Source organism: Salmo trutta, chromosome 22 (genome assembly GCF_901001165.1).
Source record: "Salmo trutta chromosome 22, fSalTru1.1, whole genome shotgun sequence".
Lineage (NCBI taxonomy): Eukaryota > Metazoa > Chordata > Actinopteri > Salmoniformes > Salmonidae > Salmo > Salmo trutta.
The window spans coordinates 6,860,507-6,886,691 of NC_042978.1; the positions used below are offsets into that span (position 1 = coordinate 6,860,507).

General features: G+C 42.1%; 1 protein-coding gene across 2 annotated transcripts in view; it reads right to left on the bottom strand.

Annotated features, from left to right (window-relative positions):
* Positions 1-26,185, bottom strand: part of LOC115157974 (receptor-type tyrosine-protein phosphatase S) — a 280,182-nt gene that overhangs the window by 221,768 nt on the left and 32,229 nt on the right. Inside the window, exon 2 of one of the 2 annotated variants that reach the window (XM_029706362.1) lies at positions 2,364-2,447. The exons of the other annotated variant lie outside the window; for it this stretch is intronic. The gene's annotated coding sequence lies outside the window, so the exon portion shown is untranslated. The remainder of the gene's footprint in view (positions 1-2,363; positions 2,448-26,185) is intronic. 2 annotated transcript variants of the gene reach the window in all.

Here is a 26,185-nt window from a genome sequence, read left to right on the forward strand (position 1 = left end):
GGGGAACATCTAAAAAGAAAATACGCCTTTTGATTCCCAAATAGCATGAAATTATATACTCCGGAGTAATCAAATTCATTACCTCAAGACTTGAGGTTAATTTACATTTCTTTAAATACAGCTGTAAATAATTGGAGCGTTCATAATTGAATAATGGTCGTTTATTTCCAGGGTTTTTCTTTATGATGTGTATTACGGGGACGGTTCACAGGCCTAGAGCGCACAGGGCAGCTGGCGGGCACATTAAACAGACCATCAAACAAGGCCGCCATGCTAGCTGCCGCTAAAACAGAGCGCCGGCGTCCGACCCAATGCTAGTAGTAAAGATGAACACGCACCTAACACGCTAGAGGCCTAACACGCTAGAGCCCCGCTAGAGCTCTCACAAGTACTGCTCTTTCACTTCTATCCATGCCAAACCCCACCCAATGGTAGGTAGTACTCCTTGTTCATTCAGGTGCATAGCCCTTAAAGAATTGCCCATTCGAGCCTAATCTAAGCACTAAGCAGGAAGCAGTTAACCCCCACAATCACAATAAAATGACACCTAGCTAGCCAATACCACAGCTTGTGAAGGCCCCAACACCTTGTCAAGAAGATAAACAAATGATCCGAAAGATTTTAGGCAAAGTCAAGCATCTTTGTACGTTCTTTGAAAAGTCAACGCGTTAGGACATTTTTGGATGGTTGTTATTCTTAGTCTTCATTTCAAATGCCTGAATTGCAAAAATGTATTGAAATAATTCCCATTATTGTATGCACGCACGCACACACAAGCACACACAAGCACACACACACACACACACACACACACACACACACACACACACACACACACACACACACACACACACACACACACACACACACACACACACACACACACACACACACACACACACACACTTACTCACCCAGCCCCCACACACACAGATATCGCCCCCCCACACACACACACACACTCCTCCTCCCTTCCCCCAACCACACACACTTGAGCCCCCTGGCCTCACCCACTGCCTCCCTCCCTCTGCTCCCAGTCTCTCCCACATTGAGTGCTGCCGCTGCTCCAGTGGGTCCAGATGTGGCACTTCTCTGTTCTCCACTTTCACAGTTAAACGAAGCAGGTCATTGAGGGCCTAAGTATCATCTCCCTCAATATGCTGAATGCAGCTATTAATACTGCTGCTTGTGTGCCTTAAGACAGTGTTGGAGAACGGCCTGCTAGTGCTTACACCAAGAAACCATCAGTCTGCCTAGTTGCTAACTGTACGGTAGTGCTGACATCCCTAACAAAGTGCGGGCGTCTGTTTTCTTCCGTATCCCATAAGAGTAGGTTTCTATCTTTGTTTTTTTTGCAAGCGTAACACGCAAATAAATCCACCAAAATGATGTTAAATGGAAGATTAGTGCGTCAATGTAATTTCAATCAATATGCAGTGTATAAAATATGTTACATGTTAAAGTTGATGTCAATGAGATTTGTCAATATTTAAAAACACAGGTAGCTAAGATAATACCTAGAAGGAAGCAGTGAATAGTGATGCTAAAAAGTGAATGCCCTCCAACCTAAACTATGGGTAAATGTGCTTAAATAGAAGATTTCCATCAGTGTTGAAAGTACGAACTTAATGACATTTGTCAGTAGTCAAAAACCGAGGTAATACCCAGAAGGAAGCAGTGAATGCTGATACTGGAGAGTTGGTGTCCTCCAACCTCGGGAAATGAAACACTGAGAACTGAGAGGAATGTGCAGGCAGGTAGACCGGACTACAGAGGGTAAACAACGCTCCTCAACATTAACCTGATCTGACAGTTGGATGATGGTTCTCTCTCTTTTGGACACAGCTGTCAATACAGATGGATGACCTGCGCAGACAGGGGGAGAAATTAACCTGAGTGGTGGCACTCTGACCTCTTGCTACAGACACACACATCTGATAGAGTGGAAATCATTGGACTGATGGTTGACTAGTAGAGGTTGTTACTACTACTACTACCAATCTGTTAATAATTTCACAGCAAATACTCAAATACTTAAAAAAATGTAGTAGTGTAGTAGTAGTACTAGTAGTAGGTTAACAAGTAATGATTGTTGGGGTTTTGGCATTTTTTATTCTATAGTACCATAGTGGTAATAGCACCATTTTAAAGTACAGTAATAGTGGTAGACATAGGCCTAAAAGGAATCACAGCTGTAAAGTTGGAGAGTGTTACGCAATGTTTTTGAGGAAGAAAGTACAATTGATTCTTTTGGGGCCGAGAGAAATTCGAGCTGGAACAGAATTAGGCCACTAACTGTCGTTTCTTCCCCCTTCCTCCAAGATGGAGGAGGCCGGGGCCATGCAAAGTTTAGAGCCACTTACCTCTCGTTTGTTTTCAAAAGCCCTTTAGCTTCATATCTTCAGTTGTTTCAGTGGCTTTGTCTTCTCCTTTTTGCTCAAGTGTACCTTTAACCAGAGAGGGAGAAATGAAAGAGAAATGTTAATGAAAGGGACTGCCAAATGAACGGCCTCTTTGAGTGGAGAAACTTAGCGCCTAGATGATTTTCACTTTTATTTTCTGCCCTTCGGTGACCGAACGGCGAATCGCAGCGCTCGAACGAGGCAAGGCTGATTGCCGGAGAACATTGCTGGAGTGTGAATCTGCATTAAATTCCACTTGCCTTTAAAAAAATAATAAAAAATCTTCCAAAATGAGGGCCTGGCCAGAGTGTGTGTATACATGCGTGGATGTGTCCGTGTGTGTGCACATATGCGCGCGTGTGTGTAAGCCTGCATGTACACGCGCATGTGTGTACATTTGACAATGCGTGGCAAGTTCGTCTCTCCTATGTCACACACACACACACACACACACACACACACACACACACACACACACACACACACACACACACACACACACACACACACACACACACACACAATATTCTGTCAATACTCTCAGTAAGTGTGGAGCCATAGGCACCACAGTCTGTACGTGTGTTGTGGATACTTCGCTCACCGGGGGGGACAGAGGGGTTATCTTTACCAAAAGGTAAAGAGTATCTCATCATTAAAAGAGGCCACTGGATCACTCTTATAAGACATTACAATGAATACTGTAATAATATGATTATGAAAAAAGTGTGTATTATACATGCCAGCCTGACACCTTGTGTGATCTAGGGCAGCCGCGGTTGCATTATGACTGAGCAACACTGAGCGGAAAAGTCTTTCTCCTCCCTCGATTTCTCTTAAACCGCCCTTCACCCCCCCCCCCCCCATTCTCTTCCTTGTTCTCTCAGCTCAGTTCATAGACAGGCCCCCCAGCAACCCCATCGTTACCACGACAACCGGCCAGCAGGGAGACATGATTCCTCATCCTGACGGGCCGCTTGAATTCCAGCCCGGCCAATCATAACAGCTAAAAGGGGTTGCGCCTAGTCCCCAGTGGAGCTGGGCTGGGGCACAGAGTGGAGGGGGGATGTACAGTATGTGTGTGTGTGTGTGTGTGTGTGTGTTTGTGTGTGTGTGTGTGTGTGTGTGTGAGATAAAGAGAGAGACAGAGAGAGAGGCAGATAGAGAGAGAATGAGAGAGTATCTGTGTGTGAAAGATTGTGTGTATATGTGTGTGTGTACACATGTGTGTATGGAGGGGGTATGGCAATCTGGGTTGCAGTGTGTCCTCCCCTTCGCAGCTACTCTGCTGCCAAGAGGAGCGCAAAGGGAATTTGTTTAATGCACGGCATTTATTCTCTGCACACGCTGTTGCACTACTGCTGCCCCCCTCTCTTATGTTACAGGCTAACAATGCACAGAGGCTAACGCTAGGCTAACGCTATGGCTAACGCTACGGCCAAAGCAGTGGCGTATCCTCACATTTTGGTATGAAACGAGGGCGAGGCCGTATCTCCACTCATGAGGAAAGAGCTCTCCGGTTTGTTTTCTCATGACCCTGCAACATATTGGCATGAAGTTTAGTCACCGCTGAGACAGATGGCCAAGCACCATGGTGCATAGTAAATTGGGAGATGGTGGAACGCGGATGAAAAGACATCTCAGTAGAGCCTGCATCCTGTGATTTTCTCACTCTGTTTTTCTTTCTCCAGTACTGTGACAGGATTGGTGTAGTGAGGCAAATGCGTTTGTGTCCTTTTGTAGCTCAGTTGGTAGAGCATGGCACTTGTAACACCAGTATAGTGGGCTTGATTCCCGGGACGACCCATATGTAAAATGCGTCTGCTGAATGGCATGTATTATATAACTATATGCAACGAGTGTACAAAACATTAAGAACACGGTCCTAATATTCATTTGCCCTCAGAACTGCCTCAATTCGTCGGGCTATGGTCTCTACAAGGTGTCGAAAGTGTGTCACAGGGATTTTTTTTTTTTTTTTAATTTCACCTTTAGTTAACCAGTTAGGCTAGTTGAGAACAAGTTCTCATTTGCAACCTGGCCAAGATAAAGCGTAGCAATTCGACACATACAACAACACAGAGTTACACATGGAATAAACAAAACAGTCAATAATACAGTAGAACAAAAGAAAACAAAAAGTCTATATACAGTGAGTGCAAATGAGGTAAGTTAAGGCAATAAATAGGCCATGGTGGCGAAGTAATTACAAAAAAGCAATTAAACACTGGAATGGTAGATGTGCTGAAGATGAATGTGCAAGTAGAGTCAACATGGAGTCAACATGCTGGCCCATGTTGACTCCAATGCTTCCCACAGTTGTGTCAAGTTGGTTGGATGTTCTTTGGGTGGTGGAACATTCTTGATACACATGGGAAACTGTTGAAAAACCCAGCAGTGTTGCAGCTCTTGACACAAAGGCACTTTTGTCTTGCCCATTCACCCTCTGAATGGCACACATACACAATCCATGTCTCAATTGTCTTAAGGCTTAAAAATCCTTCTTTAATAACCTGTCTCCTCCCCTTCATCTACACTGATTGAGGTTGCTTTAACAAGTGACATCAATAAGGGATCATAGCTTACACCTGGATTCGCCTGGTCAGTCTATGTCATGGAAAAAGCAGGTGTACCTAATATTTTATACACTGTGTATATTAACAGACTTAGCACATGGGCCAAAATACAAACACCACAAATGTCTGATCTATTCAAGAAATGTGTCTCTGTCAACAAGTGTTGTACTTGTAGCGTAAAAACACACCTTTACTAGTGGGTTGAATATGTTGGACGAATGAAATAGCATCGCCTGCTTAAGCCTCGGTGTTTGGGTGGGTGCATGCCCCCCTGTCTCTCCAAATGAGGTTCCTCCACCACACACACACACACACACACACACACACACACACACACACACACACACACACACACACACACACACACACACACACACACACACACACACACACACTGAAAGTCTTTGACTGGAAAAGGACATAACCATAGCAACCTCCGTCACCCCCCCCCGTCTCACCACACCTGTCACCTTGTGTGACCCTGTCGCCCCCCCCCACCCCTCCCCTCTCCAACCCCCCCTCCCTTCCTCAATGTTCTGAGGGCATAAAGTGATTGTTGTGACCCACAGCAATTAAACCTGGGCCTCTGCCACGGAGCCGGGGGTTAGGGGAAGGGGGTAGGAGGGGGGGGAAGCTCACCTAAGCTCCTCTAATATATCGGACAGATAGAGGATCTGTGCTCTTGGCATTCGTCCACTGTCTACCGGCGGGCGGAAGGTCAGTCGCACACTCATCCCATTTCTGTTTTCATTTCGATATAGGTGAAATGACGTTATCGAAAATAAATAGAAACAACACCCTATGAATGCAAACAGTAAATATTACATGGCTTAGGAGATACATCAGCGGTATAATCAGCTTTAGTAAAATGAGATGAAAAAGAAAAAAAACCACTTCATGGAAATTGTAGATGATAATTCAATGACATTGGAAGAATGGAACTCTGATGAGTCCGCCAAGGACTTTGGGCATGAGATGATGAACTATAGTGCTTTCAGAAAGTACAGTATTCACACCACTTGACTTTTTCCACATTTTGTTGTGTGGTAGCCTGAATTTGAATTGGATTAAATTGAGATTTTAAGTCACTGGCTTACACACAATACCCCATAATGTCAAAGTGGAATTATGTTTTTAGAAATGTGTACAAATGTAGAGAAAATGATCATCTACAAGATCTTGTGTCAATAAGTATTGAGTAAATCCAAAAAATGTAACGAGTAAAAATGTTCCAAGTCACATAATACGTTTCATGGACTAACTCTGTGTGCAATAATAGTGTATAATGTGATTTTTGAATGACTACCTCATCTCTGTACCCCACAATTATCTGTAAGGTCCCTCAGTCGAGCAGTGAATATCAAACGCAGATTCAACCAGAAAAACCAGGGAGGTTTTCCAATGCCTCGCAAAGAAGGGCACCTATTGGTAGAAAAACAGACAATGAATATCCCTTTGAGCATGTGAAGTTATTAATTACACTTTGGATGGTGTATCAATACACCCAGTCACTAAAAAGATACAGGTGTCTTTTCTTACTCAGTTGTCGGAGAGGAAGGAAACCGTTCAGGGATTTCACCATGAGGCCAATGGTGACTTTAAAACAGTTACAGAGATTAATGGCTGTGATAGGAGAAAATAACTAAAATTACAACTAAAATTGTTGTTAGTCCACAATACTAACCAACATGACAGAGGGAAAAGAAGGAAGCCTGTACAGAATAAAAACATTCCAAAACATGCATCCTGTTTGCAAAAAGGCACTAAAGTAAAACTGCAAAAAGTGTGGCAAAGAAATTAACTTCATGTCCTGAATACAAATCCAATACAACACATCACTGAGTACCACTCTTCATATTTCCAAGCATGGTGGTGGCTGCGTCATGTTATGGGTATGCTTGTCACCAGCAAGGACTAGGTCTTTTTTTTGGGGGGGGGGTAAAAAATAAATGGAATAGAGCTAAGCACAGGCAAAATCCTAGAGGAAAACCTGGTTCAGTCTGCTTTCCAATAGACAATGGGAGACAAATGCACCTTTCATCAGGACAATAACCTAAAACACAGGGCCAAATATGCACTGGAGTTGCTTACCAAGCCAACATTAAATGTTCCTGAGTGGCCTAGTTATAGTTTTGACTTAAATTGTCTTGAAAATCTATGGCAAGACTTGAAAATTGCTTTTTAGCAATGATCAACAACCAATTTAACATTTTTTTAAATGTGGAAATATTGTACAATCCAGGTGTGCAAAGCACCCCAAAAGACTCTCAGCTGTAGTCACTGCCAAAGGGGATCCTGACATGTATTGACTCAGGGGAGTGAATATTTATGTGAATAAGATATTTCGGATTTCTTTAAATTTCAATAAATAAATGTGCATTTCTAAAAACATGTTTCCACTTTGTCATTTGGGGTATCGTGTGTAGATGGATGCAAACAAAAATCTATTTAATCCATTTTGAATTCAGGCTGTAACATAATAAGTTAAGGGGTATGAATACTTTCTGAAGGCACTGTATCTGACAAAAGAATGAAAAGTCTGTTTTTATCCTTTAAATGTGGAGCTATGTCCAAAATAACACTCTAGCAAGTCCGTCACGCAGGTCCGAAAAGTGATTAACATGTATAATCTGTTACACTTTACAATAGGGCTATATTAATAAGCATTAGTTGATGTACCCTTATAGTAAAGTATTACCATACTATCATTTACATGTTTATCATTAAAAAAAAAATATATTTTGCAACCAGTTAGGAAGGCTGTTAGGAAGGAACATGTTGAATTACCTCATGACTTATTTAAATGATGCAATGGCTTCGTCTGAAATGCCACCTGTTGTTCAAAGTGATGTTTTTCCCCCCTATTCAACAAATGGGCAGCTCTGTTTCAGGATCCATCCAGCATCCATGCACTAAAACAAATAGCTGGGCCATCAGTTGGGGTCCAGTTTGGTTCAATGTCATTTCAATAATATGTATTGTTTTGTATGTGATGCAATTCAAACAGCAGCCCAAACAGCATTGACCTTGAACTCTCCTGATAACTCAAAAAATTAGACACACACACCACACACACACACACAATCCTCCACCCCACCGCCTCCACCCCGCACACATATCCTCATACACAGATCGCCCTTCTAGCGAATCACATTATAACCAACAGATCAAAAGGCCTGAACAATCATACAGCCCTGTATGCTTGGTTTTTGTGGAAAATCTCCCACAGACTGACGAGCCACTCCACGGCAGCCACTCTGATTCAAGTTTCATTAGGGGGTTTGTTTTGCGCCGATAAATGCAACAGTGCCCATTATATTAGCTGGCTCTCAGCGAATCCCCAAACAATAATTACTGCTGTGTCTGTCTGTCTGCCGTAGTTGGCCTCAGCATTTCCCCTTCTCCTGTAGGTGCTTCTGGTGGGGTAGGATTGGGGTGGGAGTGACATTTCAATTAGAGCACCTGCCCGTCTAAAGTCTCGGCAGTTTTTTCCCCCTGTTCGCTAAATCACAACGCACAGACAGACTGGAGTTAGATATTCCCAATATCACAATAAATAATCTTATTGAATCTTGTGGCGATTGGTGGTGATGTATTATTCACAATGCTAAAATATCCCCGAAGTAGTCTCCTACCTAGGATGAGTCTGCTCCCCTGAATGACTGTGTTAACTGGGGTTAGGTTTGTATAAATCATAAAATGTCATCAAACTCAACCTTTTATCTTTTTCAGTGATGAAGACATGGATGTCTCATGGTGGGGTATGCAAAATGGATCAACTTTGATCACCTCAATCTCCTGAATGTTTTGGTATTCAGGTCCAAAAAGTCCTTTTTCTGATCACTTCTACCATAGGCAAACACGTATGGAAGGTTTCCTTCAAATCAAAATGGGTGCAGTCAGAAAGTGATTGAAATCATATGGAGCGATCTGTCTAGTAAATCTGCTGATGCCCTTCAGTGGGAGGCTGGTGACATTGGATTGGAAGCATTATTTGGTCACAGATGTGTCCCTCGGCCAGGGGGACTGGACACAGCAGAGGATTAATTACTATAAATCATCTCTCTCTCTCTCTCTCTCTCTCTCTCTCACACACACGTTTATGACTGCTCAGACTGTTGAGTCCAGCTTGCGGCTTTCTCTTTATCCATCCATCTCTCTCCATTCGTCTTTTTCTCTCATTTGTGGAAGAAGTTTTGTATGGCTGTACTGTAGCCTATGTTAAAGGTATCCCATATTTCTCTGAGGAAAGCCAAGATATCACTATTACGTCTTCACATCGACCCATAAATCTCAAGATTAGCTGTTTGGTGAAAACAATGGCACCCATCCAATGGGATCGAGGGGACCAAGAAACAAGCCTGTAAACTTGCCCTGTGGATGAAATTGGGACATAAGGCACTCATATTTAATAGATGCTTGCAGATATTGACATTTAGTTGAACATTCCAGAAAACCTCTGTCTAAGACCAGTGGGAAATCCTATTTCCAAACATTATTTGTCATCTTCTCACACGTGACGACTCGGCAAATAATTAAATGAATAAACAAATCGCTTTGGAGAAATATAATCAGTGCTTAGTACGCCCGTCGTCATTGAGCGAGGGGATAGGGCTGGTGTGGCATGGTGATTGGCAGCAGGGGTCGGTTCTGGGAAGGGGGTGGGGTTCTGGGAAGGGGAGGGGTGGCGATGGGGGAGGGGGGGTGAAGTAGTTTAGTTTATTATTACAATTATCTATTGGTGCCGTATTTGTGTGGCATGGAATTCCGAAGCTTCCGAGAGCTTTGACCTCCCCAGCCCTGGACCAGAGGTTTGCAAAGCCTGGATCATCCCCTCTAATCCGCACTCATTAAGGATGAGCTGCATGATAGCGCACCACCACCCTCCACACCCATCCACACTCTAACCACCCTCCCCACTGTGGATGAGTGGCGGTTTTTATGGCAAACGTTATAAATTACTGCAGGCCATTGCATGTGTGCAACTGCTGGCTCAGTAAATAAAGCATCCACACACATTAATAGGGACTATAGTGATTGGAGTGACAAACTGTGTGGGGGGAAGAGGAGGGACGTTTGGTCGATCAAGGGAAGTTTACTGTAAGTTGTGCACTGCGCTGTACTCACAGGAAATTAGTTGTTTTAAGAGATGGGAAGGGGAGAGAAGTTGAGATTTAGAGTTCTTGTAATGCCGTGTGTGTAGGTGGCAGGGAAGTCAGGCGAGTTGTTTTAAGAGATGGGAAGGGGTGAGAAGTTGAAATTTAGAGTTCTTGTAATGCCGTGTGTGTAGGTGGCAGGGAAGTCAGGCGCAGGAGAATCGAACTTGGTATAAATGGAGTAGTTTAATAACGTTTAACAAAACTCCAAAACCAAAGTACATAATAAATAAAAGTGGGTACAAGAACCCGTCGCGCACCAATCCATAATACACGAGCATAACAAACAAAACAATCTCTGACAAGGACATGAGGGGAAACAGAGGGTTAAATACACAACATGTAATGAATGGGATTGGAACCAGGTGTGTAGGAAGACAAGACAAAACCAATGGAGAATGAAAAATGGATCAATGATGGCTAGAAGACCGGTGACGTCGACCGCCGAGCACCGCCCGAACAAGGAGAGGCATCGACTTCGGCAGAAGTCGTGACAGTTCTAGGTTCATAGAGCATGGTGTTTGCAACGCCAGGGTTGTGGGTTCGATTCCCACGGGGGGCCAGTGCAAAAATAAAATAAAAAATGCATGAAATGAAGTGTATGTATTCACTACTGTAAGTCGCTCTGGATAAGAGCATCTGCTAAATGACTAAAATGTAAAATGTAAATGCATTGGGTTGAGACAGCTTGCGATAAGTATGCAGTAGGCTATTCTGACACTCGTGATGCCCATTTTTACCCACTTAAAATTTGCTTCCTTCTATAAAAACTTTAGGTAGGTCCATAAGAGGAGCAGGTATTAAATTGGCCAAAACATGGAACGTAAAATATTTTTGGGGATGTTATTTTAGAGATATTGGTCTTCAAATACATTCCAAATGGCCTCTCCTCTCCACCAAGTCTACACATGAAGCCCTGGGGTGAACAACAGCTGGGAGTTTAGATAAATGACATCTACGCTATCCTCCAAAGATGTGATCTCGGTTCCTGAGCAGCAAATTAAAAATGTAAACCCATTTAGCAAGGTGGCCCAGAGTAACTTCAAGCAGTGTGGTCGGGAGGGGACGGATGCGCGATATTCCATCAGCGTCGTGTCACGCCGACCCTCTGAGTAATGACACCAGTCGCCAGACTCGCCCGCTACTCAGCGAGAGGCCCATCCACAAGAGGAAAATGTGTCACAATATACTCCAGCCGTAATTGATCTTGGTGCCATCTTTATTTTTAAACCCCCTTCCCTTCCGTCGTCTTCTTGAAATGTCTGACGAATTTCAATAAAGTGCCACCACTGGGCCTATTACTCGGACAGAAACGAGGCAGTGCTCCTGACTTAATTGTTCTCCTGTCTTTTGTCTGCCTGGAGGAGAGAGGAGATTTTATACCATCCCTTTGGAGAGTGCCATGTTTAAAAATGCACAGCCTCACTGAGATAGTATTAAAAGCACAAGGACAAGGGATAAAATTAGGATAGAAGGGATACAGTGAGAGAAAAAAGTATTTGATCCCCTGCTGATTTTGTACGTTTGCCCACTGACAAAGAAATGATCAGTCTATCATTTTAATGGAAGGTTTATTTGAACAGTGAGAGACAGAATAACAACAAACAAATCCAGAAAAATGCATGTCAAAAATGTTATAAAATGATTTGCATTTTAATGAGGGAAATAAGTATTTGACCCCCTCTCAATCAGAAAGATTTCTGGCTCCCAGGTGTCTTTTATACAGGTAACGAGCTGAGATTAGGAGCACAATCTTAAAGGGAGTGCTCCTAATCTCAGCTTGTTACCTGTATAAAAGACACCTGTCCACAGAAGCAATCAATCAATCAGATTCCAAACTCTCCACCATGGCCAAGACCAAAGAGCTCTCCAAGGATGTCAGGGACAAGATTGTAGACATACACAAGGCTGGAATGGGCTACAAGACCATCGCCAAGCAGCTTGGTGAGAAGGTGACAACAGTTGGTGTGATTATTTGCAAATGGAAGAAACACAAAAGAACTGTCAATCTCCCTCGGCCTGGGGCTCCATGCAAGATCTCACCTCATGGAGTTGCAATGATCATGAGAAGGGTGAGGAATCAGCCCAGAACTAGATGGGAGGATCTTGTCAATGATCTCAAGGCAGCTGGGACCATAGTCACCAAGAAAACATTTGGTAACACACTACGCCGTGAAGGACTGAAATCCTGCAGCGCCCGCAAGGTCCCCCTGCTCAAGAAAGCACATATACATGCCCGTCTGAATTTTGCCAATGAACATCTGAATGATTCAGAGGACAACTGGGTGAAAGTGTTGTGGTCAGATGAGACCAAAATGGAGCTCTTTGGCATCAACTCAACTCGCCGTGTTTGGAGGAGGAGGAATGCTGCCTATGACCCCAAGAACACCATCCCCACCGTCAAACATGGAGGTGGAAACATTATGCTTTGGGGGTGTTTTTCTGCTAAGGGGTCAGGGCAACTTCACCGGATCAAAGGGACGATGGACAGGGCCATGTACTGTCAAATCTTGGGAGAGAACCTCCTTCCCTCAGCCAGGGCATTGAAAATGAGTCGTGGATGGGTATTCCAGCATGACAATGACCCAAAACACACGGCCAAGGCAACAAAGGAGTGGCTCAAGAAGAAGCACATTAAGGTCCTGGAGTGGCCTAGCCAGTCTCCAGACCTTAATCCCATAGAAAATCTGTGGAGGAAGCTGAAGGTTCGAGCTGCCAAACGTCAGCCTCGAAACCTTAATGACTTGGAGAAGATCTGCAAAGAGGAGTGGGACAAAATCCCTCCTGAGATGTGTGCAAACCTGGTGGCCAGCTACAAGAAACGTCTGACCTCTGTGATTGCCAACAAGGGTTTTGCCACCAAAGTACTAAGTCATGTTTTGCAGAGGGGTCAAATACTTATTTCCCTCATTAAAATGCAAATCATTTTATAACATTTTTGACATGCGTTTTTCTGGATTTTTTTGTTGTTATTCTGTCTCTCACTGTTCAAATAAACCTACCATTAAAATTATAGACTGATCATTTCTTTGTCAGTGGGCAAATGTACAAAATCAGCAGGGGATCAAATACTTTTTTCCCTCACTGTAGAACGAAGAAGGGGATTGGTCATTACAAAGATAACTATCATAAGTACTGAGCTAAAGCTGAGGCCAACCCCGCAAAATGCAGTCACATACACATTCAAAGAGTCCACCAAAAAGTTCTGATACAACCTCAGCAAATCAATTAATTCACATTAAAATCCTTCATAAACAAATTGAATAACACATTCATAAATGGCAAGACAAAATACATCATAAGTAATAAGGTTTTGAAGTGTCTTTCCTACAGTATATCTAGGGACATATAAAAAAGGAAGGAAATACAGTTTTTTTTGAGACACAAAACTACATCCATACTTCCATTCATTTTTTTTTACCAGTACTGGTTACTTTCAGACGAGTCCCGTGGGGCTTGAGGGGGTAATAGAGCAAAATGGAGAACACCATCATGTTTGTGAGTCTCATTTTTCTATATAGTGGGTCATATTAGTTTGTCAAGCCGGTCGGACGCTACAGACGTTTTTGTGAGACACACTACACTGTAGCTCGGCCACCTTCCACCGCAGATGTGCAAGGCCAACGTAAGCAGATGCCTTGGATTAAGACGCAGCCCCAGGCAAAAAGCCAGATATCACTAGCTTAAACTGATAGATTTTGACAGGGATTTTTAAAATGTTGTTACATAGATTGACGCATGGGTGCAACACACAGCCTATGTACCACTTTCCCTTACTGAAGAAACAGGCTCCTGGCAAACAGTTGTTGCAAATATTTGGCCAATTCGCTGCAAATTTGCAGCAAGCTTATATTTTCACAAGAAAATTAGTTTTGTAGCACACTGTTGTGGCAAATTTGCGGTGACTTGTGAAGTTCTGGCAAACAATTCTGGGAAACTTGTGGCGAACATTCTACTGTTTGCTGTACATTTGCTGCAAATTCATTATGAATATGCAAATTAGATCTGGATTTTGGTTATTTTGTGCATAACATTGAAGTGTGTTACAGTGCCTTCAGAAAGTATTCACACCCCTTTACTTTTTCCAAATTTTGTTGTGTTACAGCCTGAATTTAAAAAGTATTAAATTGAGATTTTGTGTCACTGATCTACACACACAACACTGCATAATGTCAAAGTGGAATTTTCTTAATTTTCTCAATTAAGAAAAAAATTTAAGTTGAAATTTCTTGAGTCAATAAGTATTCAACCCCTTTGTCATGGCAAGCCTAAATAAGTTAACAAATTACATAATAAGTTGCATGGACTCATTCTGTGTTCAATAATAATGGTTAACATGATTTTTAAATGACTACCTCATCTCTGTACCCCATAAATACAATTATCTATAGGGTCCCTCAGTAGAGCAGTGAATTTCAAACACAGATTCAACCACAAAGACCAAGGAGGTTTTTCAATGCATTGCAAAGAAGGGCACCGATTAGTAGATGTGATTAAAAAAAAAAAGAATATCCCTTTGAGCATGGTGAAGTTATTAATTAGGCTTTGGATGGTGTATCAATACACCCAGTCACTGCAAAGATACAGGCTTCCTTCTTAACTCCTTTGCTGGAGAGGAAGGAAACTGCTCAGGGATTTCACTAATTGGCCAATGGTGATTTTAAAACAGTTACAGAGTTTAATGGTTGTGATATGAGAAAACTGAGAGTGGATCAACACCTTTGTAATTTAGGTTTGTATTTTGGAGTAAAAAGGAAGGAAGCCTGTGCATCCTGTTTACAACAAAGTAATACTGCCAAAAAATGTGGCAAAGAAATGAACTTTTTGTATTGAATACAAAGCGTTATGTTTGGGGCAAATCCAACACAACACATCACTGAGTACCATTCTTCATATTTTCAAGCATTATGGTGACTGCATCATGTTATGGGTATGTGTGCTTGTCATTGGCAAGGACTAGGGAGTTTTTAGGATAAAAAGAAACAGAATACAGCTACGCACAGGCAAAATCCTAAAGAAAACCCTGCTTCAGTCTTCTTTCCAACAGGACAATAACCTCAAACACAAGTACAAATCTACATTGGAGTTGCTTACCAAGATGACATTGAATGTTCCTGAGTGGCCTAGTTACAGTTTTGACTTAAATCGGCTTGCAAATCTATGGCAAGACTTAAACATGGCTTTCTAGATATGATCAACAATTGACTTGACAGAGGTTGAGGAATTAAAAAAATAATAATGGGCAAATATTGTTCAATCCAGGTGTGCAAAGCTCTTAGACACTCAACCAACAAAACACACAGCTGTAATCGCTGCCAAAGGTGTTCCTAACATGTATTGTCTCAATGGGGTGATAAAACTAATATATCTTGATTATGTAAGTTATCATTGACCAAAAATGACAGATCAATCAATTTTAATCCCACTTTGTAACACAACAAAATGTGGAAAAAGTCAAGGGGTGTGACTACTTTCTGAAGGCACTGAAGCTACTTAAACCAAATCACATATAACTTTAACTTAACCGGCTTCTCACAGCGAAAAAAACGAATCATACTAAATTGACTAAATATACTAAACATGTATTCAATGTCTTAACCGATAAATATACATCCAATACAGTTTTCTTAGTGATCTCATAATGAAAACATTATGCCAAGTGTCACAATAACAACCTTGAAATCATCAGCATTTAAATTAGAGAAAGAGAATGAGCAACATTTATATATTTAAAACAACAAAAACAAATCAACCCCAATTCCGAACTACTGGCTTTTTGAGCGATCTTTGGAGATGGCGGCCAGGGCTGGCCCTAGCCTTTTGGGGGCCATAAGAGAGATATGGTTTGGGGGCTCTCCGCCTCGCTGCAAAACATTTTAGTGGCCCCCCTCCTGATGGCGGAGAGAACATTTTTTGTTTTAATGTTCATTTCCTGCAATTTTACACATTTTGGCATACAGAAAATGTTGCAGTTTTATAACATATTTCATGCAATTCTCTACTCATTTTGCCATGGGGCAGAGAGAAGTTTTTGTTGCAGTTTTACAGCTAATTTCCTGCAATTCTATGCATTTTGCCATATGGTGGAGAGAAATGTTTGCAGTTTTAAAGAACATTTCCTGCAATTATACACATTTTTCCATGACTTATGCCATGTTAATATGATATCTGAGTGAGAATGACTAACAAAATCAATGGAGGTCAGGGCCAGAGGCCCTGGAGGCCCTGGAGGTCAGGGCCTCTGGGCATGGTCAGTAAGTTTAGATAGCTGGCTAGACTAACCTCTAATCAAAAAATTGTGAGCTTACATGGCTAATTAAGTGACTGACATAACAAGAGAATAACTGCTGATGCACAACCAAATATCGAAATTGCATCTGGTGTATTCTACTATTCTTACTCTCAATAGTAAGTTGAGAACCTGACTGAGTTCCTCTGTCGGGGGCCCCCTACCGGCTGGGGGCCCGAAGCAACCACTTATGTCGCTTATGCCTGGTTGAATGCATGCACTGAAACAATTAGAAAATACCAACAAAAAAACATTAAAAGATACTGAAAACAATTACTGAAAACATTTTCTATTTTGGCATCTTAAACTGTAGACAGCGGCTAATGGGCAGGTTTGGCTTTGGAAAAGTGGGGTCAGCTGTTACAAAGTTGTATAAAAGCTATATGAACAAACAATGCAGCTAGCATAAACTGGGACAAACTGTCCCGGACAAAAAAAATGGTCGACCAATATTCATCTGTTCTTCGAAATTTTTAAATGTGTATTTTCCCATATATAGACACATCCTATGTGTTTTAATCAAATCAACTATATGCACTGAGCTTGTCTGATGCTTTAAGCACACTGTTTGATAAAATACTTATGACACACAAATGACTAGAGGGATTCCGACCGCAATTTGATTGTGCAGGGCTGGGCTCAGACTTGCTGCGCTATGCTAAAAAGAATTACAGCGACTGACTGCGTGACTAGCACCCATTGTCTATCTCTCCTCCTGCTGCAGCAACCACCACAGAACATCAGCAGTGTTTATCGTGCTGTCCCTGTTGCTGAAACATAATTACAGCCATTTCTGACTCAAAGGTTCTGTTACCGAAATCCCTCATTTGTTTCAGAAAAACATTCCCTATTCCCTCAACCCTTGCTCTCTTACAAGACACATGTATGCATCGCATGTGACCAGCAGGGCCTGACCATAACAGCAAAATGAATGAAGAGGACATGACAAAAAAACTCAAAATGGTGGAATGTGTACTGGTTGCTCAGGGGGTAAAGGGGAAGTCAGATATGTGGAATAAATTTGACTACTTGTGGAAAATAGTGGAAATCAAGAAAAAGAAGGTGAGGAGCAAGCGCTGGTGCATATTATGTCTACTAAGCTGTATGGAATTGTTTGAACAAGGTCATACCATGGATGATTTTGCTATTTTATTTTTAATTTTAGGACTCAAAGTATTTTTTTTAAAAATGTAAAAAAAATATTCTGCCATTTTTTCTTTGGCCTTAAATTAGCTCATGCAAATGCATTGAACAACAGATTCACTACATAGAACAGATAGTCACAACAAAATCTAAAGGAAGTTTCCTAATCAATCTGCACATAATACCCCATAATGACAAAGCAAAAACTGTTTTTTTAAAATATATTAAAAATAAAAAACTGAATTCAGACTTTTTACTCAGGACTTTGTTGAAGCACCTTTGGCAGCGATTACAGAAACAAGTCTTCTTGGATATGACGCTACAAGCTTGGCACAACTGTATTTGGGGAGTTTCTCCCATTCTTCTCTGCAGATCCGCTCAAGCTCTGTTAGGTTGGATGGGGAGCGTCGCTGCACAGCTATTTTCAGGTCTCTCCAGAGATGTTCAATCGGGTTCAAGTCCGGGCTCTGGCTGGGCCACTCAAGGACATTCAGAGACTTGTCTCAAAGCCACTCCTGCAATGTCTTGTCTGTGTGCTTAGGGTCGTTGTCCTGTTGGAAGGTGAACCTTTGACCCCAGTTTGAGGTCCTGAGCACTCTGGAGAAAGTTTTCATTAAGGATCTTTCTGTAATTTGTTCTGTTCATCTTTACCTCGATCCTGACTAGTCTCCCAGTCCCTGCCACTGAAACAACCCTATATCATAATGCTGCGACCACCATTCTTCACCGTAGGGATGGTGCCAGGTTTCCTCCAGACGTGACCCTTGGCATTACAGCCAAGGAGTTCCATCTTGGTTTCATCAGACTAGAGTCTTTTAGGTGCCTTTTGGCAAACTCCAAGCAGGCTGTCATGTGGCTTTTGCTGAGGAGTGGCCACTCTACCATGAAGGCCTGATTAGTGGAGTGCTGCAGAGATTGTTTTCCTTCTGGAGGTTTCTCCCATCTCCACAGAGAAACTCTAGAGCTCTGTCAGAGTGACCATCGGGTTCTTGGTCACCTCCCTGACCAAGGCCCTTCTCCCCCGATTGCTCAGTTTGGCCGGGCGGCCAGCTCTAGAAAGAGTCTTGATGGTTCCAAACTTCTTCCATTTAAGAATGATGGAGGCCACTGTGTTCTTGGGGACCTTCAATGCTGCCGAAAGGATCTGTGCCTTGACACAATCCTGTCTCTAAGCTCTACGGACAATTCCTTTGACCTCATGGCTTGGTTTTTGCTCTGACATGCACTGTCAACAGTTGGACCTTATTTTGACAGGTATGTGTTTTTCCAAATCATGTCCAATCAATTGCATTTACCACAGGTGGACTCCAATCAAGTTGTAGAAACATTTCAAGGATGATCAGTGGAAACAGGATGCACCTGAGCTCAATTTCGAGTCTCATAGCAAAAGTCTGAATATGGTTTTTATTTTGAATACATTTGCTGAAATAAAAACAGTTTTCGCTTTGTCATTCTGGGGTATTGTGTATAGATTGCTGAGTATTTGTATTTACTTAATTAATTTTAGAAGGGGTCTGAATACTTTCCGAAGGCACTGTATACTTCCATCCATTTTTTCAACTGGTACCGGGGACCGGCAGACGAGTCTTGTGAGGCCTGTGGGCATCCTAGATTTTCGGGATGTCTCATGGTCTGACAAACACCTATCGAGCTCTGTCACCTTTCACCGCAGATGCGGAAGTATGACATAGGCAGATGCTGTGGATTGAGACACATCCAATGCAAAAAATATCTCTAGCTTAAACAAGCAGATATTTGGGGGGGATTTTTTAAATTATGCTAATTCGATTTCCGTGGGAGTGCAGACACTGACCTTAGGGGGTTGAAGCAATTAAAGATCTAATTGTTACAAATAAATAATGAATTGACTACAGTTATAAGAATAAAACATGCATTTGCTTACCTTATCAAGCTTGAAGATGATACACTGTTATGAGTGAGTGTACCACAAACATCAGGGTGTTGATGTATCCTTAACACCATGGGTAGGGAGGGGAAGGGTATTTTTCTTTGCCTAGTTTTTCTTTGATTTCAAGTTAGCACATATTGTTGCTACCTTAGCTGTTGAGCTAGCTAACATGCTACTGAACAGTGATGGTAGCATATTGACATGCACATAGGTATTAGCCTGTTAGGGCTAGGGGGCAGTATTTACACGGCCGGATAAAAAACGTACCCCATTTAATCTGGTTATTACTACTGCCCAGAAACTAGAATATGCATATAATTATTGGCTTTGGATAGAAAACACCCTAAAGTTTCTAAAACTCTTTGACTGGTGTCTGTGAGTATAACAGAACTCATATGGCAGGCAAAAACCTGAGAAGATTCCTTACAGGAAGTGGCCTGTCTGACAATTTCTTGGGCATCTTGGCTCTCTTTATTGAAAACTGAGGATCTTTGCTGTAACGTGACACTTCCTACGGCTCCCATAGGCTCTCAGAAACCGGGAAAAAGCTGAATGGTGGCTTTGCAGGCCCTGGCTGAAAAACATTAGCGCGTTTGGATAGTGGTCGGTCAGAGTACTATGAGACTGAGGCGCGTGCACGAGGCGACACCATGTTTTTATTTTCTCTGTCTTTGAACTAAAACACGATTTCCCGGTCAGAATATTATCGCTTTTTTTACGAGAAAAATGGCATAAAAATTGATTTTAAACAGCGGTTGACATGCTTCGAAGTACGGTAATGGAATATTTAGAATTTTTTTGTCACGAAACGCATCAGGCGCGTCACCCTTCTTTACCCTTTCGGATAGTGTCTTGAACGCACAAACAAAATTCCGCTATTTGGATATAACTATGGATTATTTTGAACCAAACCAACATTTGTTATTGAAGTAGAAGTCCTGGGAGTGCATTCTGACGAAGAACAGCAAAGGTAATAACATTTTTCTTATAGTAAATCTGACTTTGGTGAGGGCTAAACTTGGTGGGTGTCTAAATAGCTAGCCGTGATGGCTGGGCTATCTACTCAGAATATTGCAAAATGTGCTTTCACCGAAAAGCTATTTTAAAATCAGACATAGCGAGTGCATAGAGGAGTTCTGTATCTATAATTCTTAAAATAATTGTTTGTTTTTTTGTGAACGTTTATCGTGAGTAATTTAGTAAATTCACCGGAAGTTTGCGGTGGGTATGCTAGTTCTGAACGTCACATGCTAATGTAAAAAGCTGGTTTTTGATATAAATATGAACTTGATTGAACAAAACATGCATGTATTGTATAACATAATGTCCTAGGATTGTCATCTGATGAAGATCATCAAAGGTTAGTGCTGCATTTAGCTGTGGTTTGGGTTTATGTGACATTATATGCTAGCTTGAAAAATGGGTGTCTGATTATTTCTGGCTGGGTACTCTGCTGACATAATCTAATGTTTTGCTTTCGTTGTAAAGCCTTTTTGAAATCGGACAGTGTGGTTAGATTAACGAGAGTCTTGTCTTTAAAATGGTGTAAAATAGTCATATGTTTGAGAAATTGAAGTAATAGCATTTCTAAGGTATTTGAATATCGCGCCACGGGATTACACTGACTGTTGCGTAGGTGGGACGATTTCGTCCCACCTACCCTAGAGAGGTTAAGTCAGCAACATCTTCACCTAAAAATATACGTGTTTAAAATATCAAGCAAATCATTGATTAGCTAGCTAGCTATCACATTAAATGTGCAAAAATACAGGTAGAAACTGATATATCCCCCACACTCAACTGGAGGACAGCGGTCTAAATCCAGACCCTCACCTCACCTCCTCCCGTAGGCTGTCTCGTCATTCTTGGTAATCAGGCCTACTACTGTTGTGTCATCTGCAAACTTGATGATTGAGTTGGAGGGGTGCGTGGCCACGCAGTCACGGGTGAACAGGGAGTACAGGAGGGAGCCCAGCACGCATCCATGTGGGGCCCCTGTGTTCAGGATCAGAGAACTGGAGGTGTTGTTTCCTACCTTCACCACCTGGGGGCGGCCCGTCAGGAAGTCCAAGACTAATGTGTTGACCAGACTTTCTCAAATAGTACTTGAGTAACCCTGTGATATAGCAACAAAATGTGTTTCACTCTATCCCATAAAACATGACTTTGGTAGGTAGCTAGATCGCTTAGTTTCCATTTGCAACTGATTTTCTGGTCTTGGAACTCATGTGTTCACCAGAAATGACTTCTGGTAAACTGTTTGCTACTAGCAATAAATATTGTTGCCACAGATTAAAATAGAATCTCAAGATAATTATTTACCAGAAAAAAAACTGTGGCGATCTGTTTGCCACTAGTGGTAATACATATTATTGTTGCCAAAGGTTTGCTGCAAATTCATCACTACTGGCAAACATTTGAAACTTCTGGCAACATTTTGTGGCACACTATTTAGTTTTCAGCAACTTTGCAACAAATTTGTGGGAAGTTTGCAGTAACAAATTCATTTTGGTAATGGTTTCCAGATGAAGAAAGAAAAAGCTAATTACTCTGGAACTCATTACAAAAACGTCTTCCGTTCATTGCCTCAGTGTTATAAATAAATGAGATGGGGAGGATTGCAGGAGTTTAATAGAGCCAACCTGACAATGAACCCAGAAAAAGTGTTTTGTCGCTTGAATTTCATTACCAGTTTTCTTCATCCTCTCTACTCTACCGATAAATAAGAATGCCTTCTATTGTTGCTTCGTCCCAGCCATGTTGGAACAACTCCCTAGACCTGCTTTTCATTAGCTTTTGTCTCACCCCTGTTAACAACGACCACATCCCAGAAGAGTAAAATGTACTGTTAATGTGCTTTTAGAAGTCATTAGTATTAGTTTTTTAGTGGAGGACCCCCCCCAAAATAATATATACAGTACCAGTCATAAGTTTGGACACACCAACTCATTCAAGGGTATTTGCTACATTGCAGAATAATAATGAAGACATCAAAAATGTATAATAACACATATGGAATCATGTAGTAACCAAAAAAGTGTTAAACACTTTGCCTTGATGACAGCTTTGCACGCTCTTGGCATTCTCTCAACCAGCTTCATGAAGGAGTTCCCACATATGCTGAGCACTTGCTGGCTGCTTTTCCTTCACTCTGCTGTTCAACTCATCCCAAACCATCTCAATTGGGATGAGGTCGGGTGATTGTGGAGGCCAGGCCATCTCATGCAGCACTCCATCACTCTCCTTCTTGGTCAAACATCCCTTACACAGCCTGAGGTGTCTCTTGGGTCATTGTCCTGTTGAAAGACAAATTATAGTCCCACTAAGCTCAAACCAGATGGGATGGCGTATCGCTGCAGAATTCTGTGGTAGCCATGCTGCTTAAGTGTTCCTTGAATTCTAAATAAATCACTGACAGTGCCACACCATCACACCTCCTCCTCCATGCTTCACAGTGGGAACCACACATGCGGAGATCATCCGTTCACCTACTCTGCATCTCACAAAGACACGATGGTTGGAACCAAAAATGTCAAATTTGGACTCATCAGACCAAAGGACAGATTTCCACCGGTCTAATATCCATTGCTCGTGTTCCTTGGCCCAAGCAATAACTTCTTCTTATTGGTGTCCTTTAGGAGTGGTTTCTTTGCAGCAATTCGACCATGAAGGCCAGATTCACGCAGTCACCTCTGAACAGTTGATGTTGAGATGTGTCTGTTACTTGAAACATTCATTTGGGCTGCAATCTGAGGTGCAGTTAACTCTAATGAATGTATCCTCTGCAGCAGAGGTAACTCTGGGTCTTCCTTTCTTGCGGCGGTCCTCATGAGAGCCAGTTTCATGATAGCGCTTGATGGTTTTTGCGACTGCACTTGAACAAACTTTCAAAGTTTTTGAAATTTGCAGGGTTGACTGACCTTCATGTCTTAAAGTAATGATGGACTGTCATTTCTCTTTGTTAATTTGAGCTGCTCTTGCCATAATATGAACTTGGTCTTTTACCAAATAGGGCTATATTCTGTATACCACTCCTACCTTGTCACAACACAACTGATAAACTCAAACGCATTGAGAAGGTAAGAAATTCCACAAATTAACTTTTAACAAAGCACACCTGTTAATTGAAATGCATTCCAGGTGACTACCTTATGAAGTTGTTTGAGAGAATGCCATGAGTATGCAAAGCTGTCATCAAGGCAAAGGGTGGCTACTTTAAATAATCTCAAATATAAAATATATTTTGATTTGTTTAAAACTCTTTTGGTTACTACATGATTCCATATGTGTTATTTCATAGTTCTGATGACTTCACTATTATTCTACAATGTAGAAAATAGTACAAATAAATAAAAACCCTGGAATGAGTAGGTGTGTCCAAGCATTTGACTGGTACTGTATGTATATAGATAGGAGAGTGGTCTGAAAAACTCTTGCAGTAAATAAAAGGGTTAGTGTCAATTCCATTTTATTTCAGTCAGTTCACTTCAATGACTGAATTGAAAGAGATTCATCCCAACCCTGATGAATAGTTACATGACCATGTGTCTGTGGCTGTTTACAACTCCCAGAATGCACCTCTCTAGGTGTGGGCGGGAGGGGGGCTGGGGAGGAGAGTGAAGGGTAACAACCCTCACCTTATTCTCAGAGAGATTGTGATAGATGTCCTCCAGTGAGTTTCTAGAAGGAGGCTTCAGTTTTTATCTCTACTGAAACATTGGCCAGATTAACCTAATCAAAAGATAAATCAGACTTGGAACACCAAAGGCAGTGATGGTGGCCTCTTAAACTGACTCCACCGGGCAAAAGGATTGAGATGGAGAGCAGGGAGACAGTCGGTAGACATGGTTCCCACACCCTTTAGGATTTCCTCGACTGCCAAATGCCTGGGAGGCTAGGGAAATGAGCTTTTCCCAGTTTTCCCGAGATGGAGTGGGATTTCTACAGGAAAGATTAATTACCATGCAGACAAGGGAGGAATAGTTTACTCTGACTGCCAAACAATAGACAGGTGCGTTTGTGAGATTGAGGGATTAAAATAAAGTGTGAATAAATGTAATGCTAGTACCAGTGTGATGTAACCACTGTTATCCGAGAAATTTGCTTTCGAAGTGAAGGTAACTGAGTAGGAGCATGATGAAATGCCTCAATAACCACCACTATTTGTCAAAGATCTCCAACTAGAATGACAGTTCTAGTTAGATAGTCCTAACTAGAACTGTCATGATAGTTAGGAGCCTTGAGGGAGGACAATTGATGTCTCAACCCCAATCTAAGTGGACAGGCCCAAAATATACTCAGACAGCCCCATCCTATACTATACTTCTCCTGACCTAGTCGACTTCGTCCTTGCTCACTCCATTATAGCCTGCACCAGTCAGACTGCCACAAGCCCTATACAGTAGAAGCCCCAAACTTACATCCAGCAAACTCATCCCTTTGTACATTGCAGCCCACCCCAGTTTACAGTACATGACACTCTGCCAGCTCTGGCCTACGCCAGCCTACTCACACTAACTCCGATGTGCTCGCTGTGTCCTCACATTACTGACCATCAGGGCATGAGACACCATTAAGGGCAATCCCAGCCTCTCACCAGGGATTTAAAGGCGCGATGAGCCGATTGCCCCAAAACTAGCGGAAATTAGCTTTTCCCGTTCCCTGTTTGCACGGACCCTACAATAGTGTATACGTCTAGGTAGTAACGCAACGCTGTACTTTCTTTTTAAGCTACCCTGGGCCACATGGTCGAAGGGGATAGGGGGACGAGAGCGAGGGATTTTTTTTCCTTCGGGTGGGAGAAAATGAGATATGCGGCCTTAATCTGTGGTGGAATAAACACATAAATAAAACATGTGAAGGAATTACTTCTCCATCTGTCTGCCTTAAACGCTGATGCATCTAATCGTTGATATCTAAGCTTGGTGAAAGAGAAAAAAAAGGAAAAAAACAACGGTGTCCATCCATGAGAAAAAAATAATGAGGGTATAGAGAGAACAGAGGCCTCCCTGACTGTTCTGTAGTCATACAGTTGAGCATGGAGCACTGTCAAAGGCTGGTGTTGCAGTAACAGGGTCATTGATAGGATATAGTGATCTTTGGCTCACCTGATGACTTCTAAACCCCAGCGCTCAGCTTGAGGCCAAACTCCAAGCATTCTTTTCTCTCTCCTTTCTTCCTATCCCTAAATTGATTTGATGATGTAGCGAGGTGGAAACCTATACTGCTTCGCCACGGTCACTTAATTGTATGGGGAACATCATTTTTCAACCACAGCACAACTCTTCCCATCCCCCAAGAGGTGCTTTCTTTAAGAGTAATCATTATGTTTGTTTAGAATGAGCCGCTAGGCACAATGAAAATGCAACTAGGACCAACAAACCGAGGCACAAACAGAGGCACACTCCTGGGGTATGGCGCACGACGGAGCAAAAAACAGAAGGAACAAATCCCGGAGAGAAATGGAGCGAGCGGCTCACTTTGATCGCCTAAAGTCCCTTGCGATTTATCGATCCTGGAATCTCATCAAGCTTCGCTTTTCTCCGTACTCACGCTCACAGTGCTATTGAAAGATGTGCATTTCTCAGCGTTCACTCTGAATGCACTTAAACAGAATTGAAGAGAAAAAGGGACAAACTACGTTAAGGAGTTAGCGGGGAGTCAGCTCATAGCCGTTTATCGTCAAATTCATAATGAAGTCGACAACTTTCCAA